Below are 6,931 nucleotides of genomic sequence, written 5' to 3'. Positions count from 1 at the left end.
CTGCCCTGATTTACTTGTGTAATGGCTTCGCCACAATCTCCAGATGTACTGTCCGAATTTTATTGCTTATAGAATCAGCAGACGCAGGCCTTACTGGATGCCCTTGGACAGCTCGTCCAGGGTCAACGAGCAATGCAAAACGATGCGGCAGCCGCCGCTCCACCGCTAACGCAGCCACAACACGCAGTTGCACCAACTTTTCGTCCTTTTGATGCTGCACTGGAAAGCTGGAAGGAGTGGTCACGCCAATTTGGATTCCATCTTGCCGCCTACAGAATTCAAGGTAATGAGCGGCAGCCTTTTCTCCTTTCCTCCGTTGGGGTGACCACGTACCATGTGTTAGTCAAATTATTTCCACGAAGCGACGTAGCAACTCTGACCTACGACGAAATTTTATCTGCATTAGATGCATATTTCAAAGACTCAGTTAATGTCGTTGCAAAAAGGTATACCTTTTTTTCGTACAAAACGTACAGCAGGTCAAACTAATTGGGAGTGGGTTGCAATTTTGCAAGGCCTTACTAGGGATTGTGCTTTTGAGTGTCAATGTGGACTCCTTTATTCAGATACTATGGTACATGATGCAATTGCACAGAACGTTTCTGATGTTCATATAAGGGAACAGATTTTGAAACTAGTCAATCCCTCCCTTCAACAAGTGATGGACATATTGGATCGGCAGGACTCACTTGACTTTGCTCAGGAATCATTTGAAACTTCACCAGCCGTGTGTCACGTTAACCTGCCCGCCGGGCGTGCTGCACGGAACAGTAAACAGCCCTTGCGCCCGGCCACGCAGCTGCCACCAGGCTCTCATCCACGTGTGCCGTGCAGGCAAACAAATGCAGTGTTAAAATCATGCCCGCGGTGTGCTACTAGACATTCGCGTGAGAATTGCCCGTTACACCAAGCCATTTGCTTTTTCTGTAATAAAAAAGGACATGTTCACAGTGTTTGCAGAAAAAGCACAGATCGGACACACACAACCATTCCAGGCCCTTTGCTTCGCGCCAGAATCGGAATCGAACCAAGGATACTCAGGCTTGCGAAACTTCGCCCATGGAAATTCATGTAGTTCATTCCACTCCGCCCAGTGCCACTCTCTCTAACAGTGACTGTGTTCGTCCCACAAATAGTGTGCGTCGACATCGCTAGAAATCCCGTCAAGTCGCAAGTGATTTTGTACCAGTGTCGGTTCACGTTGCACGAGACAGTCGCTCTTGTCGTCAGCAGGACAATAAACTTTTTGTAGGTTTGGACAGTAACGGCAAAATGATACCCTTCCAGCTCGATACCGGAGCTGCAGTTTCACTGATCAATCACGACACGTACAAACAGCTGGGCACACCTCTGTTGCGTGCCGCAAATGTTAAGTAGTTATTCAGGACAAGCAATCCCTGTGTTAGGACAGTGCAGCCTTCTTGCAATATACAAGGGACAAACAAAACTTGTGTCATTGTACGTCCTTCGTTCTTCTTCTGCAGTGAACTTGTTTGGATTCGATTTATTTCAGTTGTTTAACTTGTCTATAGCAAATCAGGTCCTATCAGTGAACCAGACTGTGCCTTCAGACAGTGTTTCTCGTCTATGTGAAGAATTTGCAGACATTTTTGCACCAGGCACATTTGGAACTGCAAGTAAACGCGCAACCGATTTTTTTCAGAACCCGCAATGTTCCCCATGCATTGCATGATGAGGTCGCAAAAACATTACACGATTTGGAATCACAAGGTGTGATTGAACGTGTGCAGGGTTCTCTCTGGGCTCCACCCTTAGTAATTTTGCCAAAACCTTCTGGAAAATTGAGACTTTGTGTGGACTTCAAGGCAACAGTGAATTCACAACTAGTGATTGCAACTTTTCCTTTACCCCGCCCGGAAGATCTTTTTGACAAACTGTGTCCGGGTAAATATTTTTCGAAGTTGGACCTAGCAGATGCGTACTTGCCAATACTGGTGGACAAAGAATCCCAGCGCGTTTTGGTGGTTAACACGCATCTTGGTTTGTATTGATTCAAACGACTGCCATTCGGGTGTGCATCCGCCCCTGCATTGTTTCAGCAATATCTGCAAACTGTTTGTGCGTCGGCCTCTACTGCAGCAAACTATCTGGACGATATTGTGATCTCCGGAAAGACGGAAGAAGAACATTTAGCCAATCTCAGAACATTATTTCAGGTCTTGCGACAAAATGGTCTTCGCTTGTGGAAGGACAAATGTGTGTTTTCTGCTCGTGACTTACCCTACCTGGGACATGTACTCAATGCCCAAGGCATACATCCCAGTCCCGAGCACCTCCTGCCATACAAGACTTGCCTTCGCTGCAGAATTTGAAGCAGCTACAGAGTGTGCTGGGAAAAATTAATTATTATCATCGCTATGTTCCCCATGCCTCTTTCATTTCAGCTCCGCTTCATCGCTTACGCCGTAAAGGTGTTCCGTTCATCTGGGCGACGGAATGCGAACGCGCCTTTCGCCAGTTGAAATCGGCGTTGCTTTCCAATACTTGCCTCACGCCATTCGATCCCCAGAAACCCCTTTTGTTGATGGTGGATGCATCGGATTTGGGTATCGGTGCTGTGCTTGCGCATAAAGATGGATCGCACGATCGCCCTATTGCCTTTGCGTCCAAATTGCTCTCGTCTGTGCAAAGACATTATTCACAGATCGAGAAAGAAGCATTAGGTCTCGTATTTGGTGTTACCAAGTTTCATGATTTCGTGTATGGTCGTCACTTTACCATCATCACCGACCACAAACCTTTGACATCGCTTTTTCATCCGAACAAGCCTGTACCTCCATGTACAGCGCAGAAATTTATTCGCTGGTCTATTTTCCTCTCGCAGTACCGCTACGATATCTTGTATCGGTCCACTGCTAAGCACGGAAACGCCGATGCGTTGTTCCGTTTGCCTGTTGCTGAGAATAGAGCATTCGATTCCTCCGAATTTGCTTGCATGTTCATTGATGCGGAAACCGATGATGTGGTCGAATCGTTTCCGATTGATTTTCGTCGTGTAGCTACAGCCACAGCTGCTGACCCTGTCCTTGCTACCGTTCTGCGTTTTGTTGCTACGCAATGGCCTTTGTCCAAGTCAAACATCAGGGATCCGTTGGTTCGCCGATTTTTTGCTCACAAGGAGAGACTTTTTGTACGACGTGGTGTTTTGCTGTTGCATTCAGGTAATGATCAGTCCAGGGTCGTGGTCCCACGTTCGTTACAGTCCTCAGTCTTACGGCTTCTCCACCACGGACATTGGGGTATAGTGAGAACGAAACAACTTGCTCGTCAGCACTATACTTGGTTCGGAATCGATTCTGCGATTACGAATATGTGCTCTTCTTGCATGGCGTGTGCCGAACAACAATCCGCACCACCGCGGAAATTCTTTGCATCGTCAAAAGCCACTTCCCCTTGGCAATGCTTACACATCGATTTTGCTGGCCCATTCTGGAATGCTCGATGGTTGGTTCTGGTCGATTCATTCAGTAATTTTCCTTTTGTTGTCCGGATGTCTTCTGCGATGTCATCTGCCACCATCCAAGCGTTATCTCCTATTTTTGCATTGAAGGTCTTCCACAGACTATTGTTTCCGACAATGGCCCACAATTCATGTCCACAGAATTTCAGTCGTTCTGCAAGGCCAATGGTATTCAACATCTGACGTCCGCGCCGTTTTCGCCACAGTCAAACGGTGCCGCTGAATGATTGGTCAGGGCTTTCAAGTCACAGATGTTGAAGTTGAAAGAGTTGCATTCTCGGGAGGACGCGTTATTGCTCTTTTTGTCCTCGTATCGCTCTCAGCCCCGAGATGGTCGCTCGCCGGCTGAGTTGCTCCACGGTCGTCATCATCGAACCTTGATGTCTTTGCTACATCTGCCGCATCAGGTTCCTGTGCAGCGTCAGACACCTGCTTTTGCTCCAGGCGACGTTGTCTACTATCGGCACTATCGAGATTCACGGCGTTGGCTCGAAGGGCGCATTCTTCGCTGCCTCGGCCGCGCTATGTATCTGGTTTTGGGGGCCTCTGCTGAGGTGCGTCGGCATCTCAATCAGCTGCGCCTCTGTCGTCGCACGGGTTCTGCCGCTCTCCGTCTGCTTTCAGCGACGGGGCCGTCCGGTCAGCGCTCTGGGGACCCATCTACTGGCTCGCCTCAGCCCCAGGCGTTACCGACGCTGCCTTCCATTTTGCCCCATGACGACGCGCCGCCGCCGCCGCCTGTTCTCCCGCCGGCGACGCCCGGAGGCGTCGCTGCAACCACCGGGCGCCTCCCTGGGTCACCCGCTGCCGATCGCTTCCCGTGACCGGATGTCCTCCAACACGGGACTCTTGCCCACTCCGGACCATATGTTGTCTTCGCCCGTCGGATGCCCCGACCCGATGGAGGTCGACCCTTCGGCCCCTCCTGTCTCTCTGCGGACGTATACACCACATGTTAGCGTGCACCCTGGAGCAGGTTTTCAGGCGTTTCCTAGCTCCCCTCGGACCGAATGGCAGGGTGCGGGTGGCACAGCCTCGCCTGTTGTTAGGCTCCCCACCTCGTCGCATACGTCAACATGGGGTCCTCCCCACGACGGGCGGAAGCCTTATGCCACAACCGTGCACCGATTTGCGGGGGAGGAATGTGGTGTCACCGCCAGACACCACACTTGCTAGGTGGTAGCCTTTAAATCGGCCGCGGTCCGTTAGTATACGTCGGACCCGCGTGTCGCCACTATCAGTGATTGCAGACCGAGCGCCGCCACACGGCAGGTCTAGAGAGACTTCCTAGCACTCGCTCCAGTTGTACAACCGACTATGCTAGCGATGGTTCACTGACAAAATACGCTCTCATTTGCCGAGACGATAGTTAGCATAGCCTTCAGCTACGTCATTCGCTACGACCTAGCAAGGCGCCATGTTCAGTTACTACTGATATTGTAAATAATGTACAGACAAGAGCTACGTTCAACATTAATGGAATAAGTTAAGTATTCCACCATTTGCGTCCGTTTTTCTAAGTTCTAACTTCCTTGTCCTGTTCCAGACCTCACGCCAGCCTGCGTGAGCTTAAACGCGTGCCTTTCGGCTTCCTCTAAACTTCGTGGGTTGGCTCTCCTGCCAATCCACAACATTTTGGCGACGAGGTTTTCTGCGTTCTTAACTATACTGCCCTGATTTACTTGTGTAATGGCTTCGCCACAATCTCCAGATGTACTGTCCGAATTTTATTGCTTATAGAATCAGCAGACGCAGGCCTTACTGGATGCCCTTGGACAGCTCGTCCAGGGTCAACGAGCAATGCAAAACGATGCGGTAGCCGCCGCTCCACCGCTAACGCAGCCACAACACGCAGTTGCACCAACTTTTCGTCCTTTTGATGCTGCACTGGAAAGCTGGAAGGAGTGGTCACGCCAATTTGGATTCCATCTTGCCGCCTACAGAATTCAAGGTAATGAGCGGCAGCCTTTTCTCCTTTCCTCCGTTGGGGTGACCATGTACTATGTGTTAGTCAAATTATTTCCACGAAGCGACGTAGCAACTCTGACCTACAACGAAATTTTATCTGCATTAGATGCATATTTCAAAGACTCAGTTAATGTCGTTGCAAAAAGGTATACCTTTTTTTCGTACAAAACGTACAGCAGGTCAAACTAATTGGGAGTGGGTTGCAATTTTGCAAGGCCTTACTAGGGATTGTGCTTTTGAGTGTCAATGTGGACTCCTTTATTCAGATACTATGGTACATGATGCAATTGCACAGAACGTTTCTGATGTTCATATAAGGGAACAGATTTTGAAACTAGTCAATCCCTCCCTTCAACAAGTGATGGACATATTGGATCGGCAGGACTCACTTGACTTTGCTCAGGAATCATTTGAAACTTCACCAGCCGTGTGTCACGTTAACCTGCCCGCCGGGCGTGCTGCACGGAACAGTAAACAGCCCTTGCGCCCGGCCACGCAGCTGCCACCAGGCTCTCATCCACGTGTGCCGTGCAGGCAAACAAATGCAGTGTTAAAATCATGCCCGCGGTGTGCTACTAGACATTCGCGTGAGAATTGCCCGTTACACCAAGCCATTTGCTTTTTCTGTAATAAAAAAGGACATGTTCACAGTGTTTGCAGAAAAAGCACAGATCGGACACACACAACCATTCCAGGCCCTTTGCTTCGCGCCAGAATCGGAATCGAACCAAGGATACTCAGGCTTGCGAAACTTCGCCCATGGAAATTCATGTAGTTCATTCCACTCCGCCCAGTGCCACTCTCTCTAACAGTGACTGTGTTCGTCCCACAAATAGTGTGCGTCGACATCGCTAGAAATCCCGTCAAGTCGCAAGTGATTTTGTACCAGTGTCGGTTCACGTTGCACGAGACAGTCGCTCTTGTCGTCAGCAGGACAATAAACTTTTTGTAGGTTTGGACAGTAACGGCAAAATGATACCCTTCCAGCTCGATACCGGAGCTGCAGTTTCACTGATCAATCACGACACGTACAAACAGCTGGGCACACCTCTGTTGCGTGCCGCAAATGTTAAGTAGTTATTCAGGACAAGCAATCCCTGTGTTAGGACAGTGCAGCCTTCTTGCAATATACAAGGGACAAACAAAACTTGTGTCATTGTACGTCCTTCGTTCTTCTTCTGCAGTGAACTTGTTTGGATTCGATTTATTTCAGTTGTTTAACTTGTCTATAGTAAATCAGGTCCTATCAGTGAACCAGACTGTGCCTTCAGACAGTGTTTCTCGTCTATGTGAAGAATTTGCAGACATTTTTGCACCAGGCACATTTGGAACTGCAAGTAAACGCGCAACCGAAATTTTTCAGAACCCGCAATGTTCCCCATGCATTGCGTGATGAGGTCGCAAAAACATTACACGATTTGGAATCACAAGGTGTGATTGAACGTGTGCAGGGTTCTCTCTGGGCTCCACCCTTAGTAATTT

The sequence above is a fragment of the Schistocerca piceifrons genome, chromosome 2 (genome assembly GCF_021461385.2).
Source record: "Schistocerca piceifrons isolate TAMUIC-IGC-003096 chromosome 2, iqSchPice1.1, whole genome shotgun sequence".
NCBI lineage: Eukaryota > Metazoa > Arthropoda > Insecta > Orthoptera > Acrididae > Schistocerca > Schistocerca piceifrons.
The sequence above is the reverse complement of the archived record's forward strand: the minus strand, read 5'-3'. Positions refer to the sequence as shown.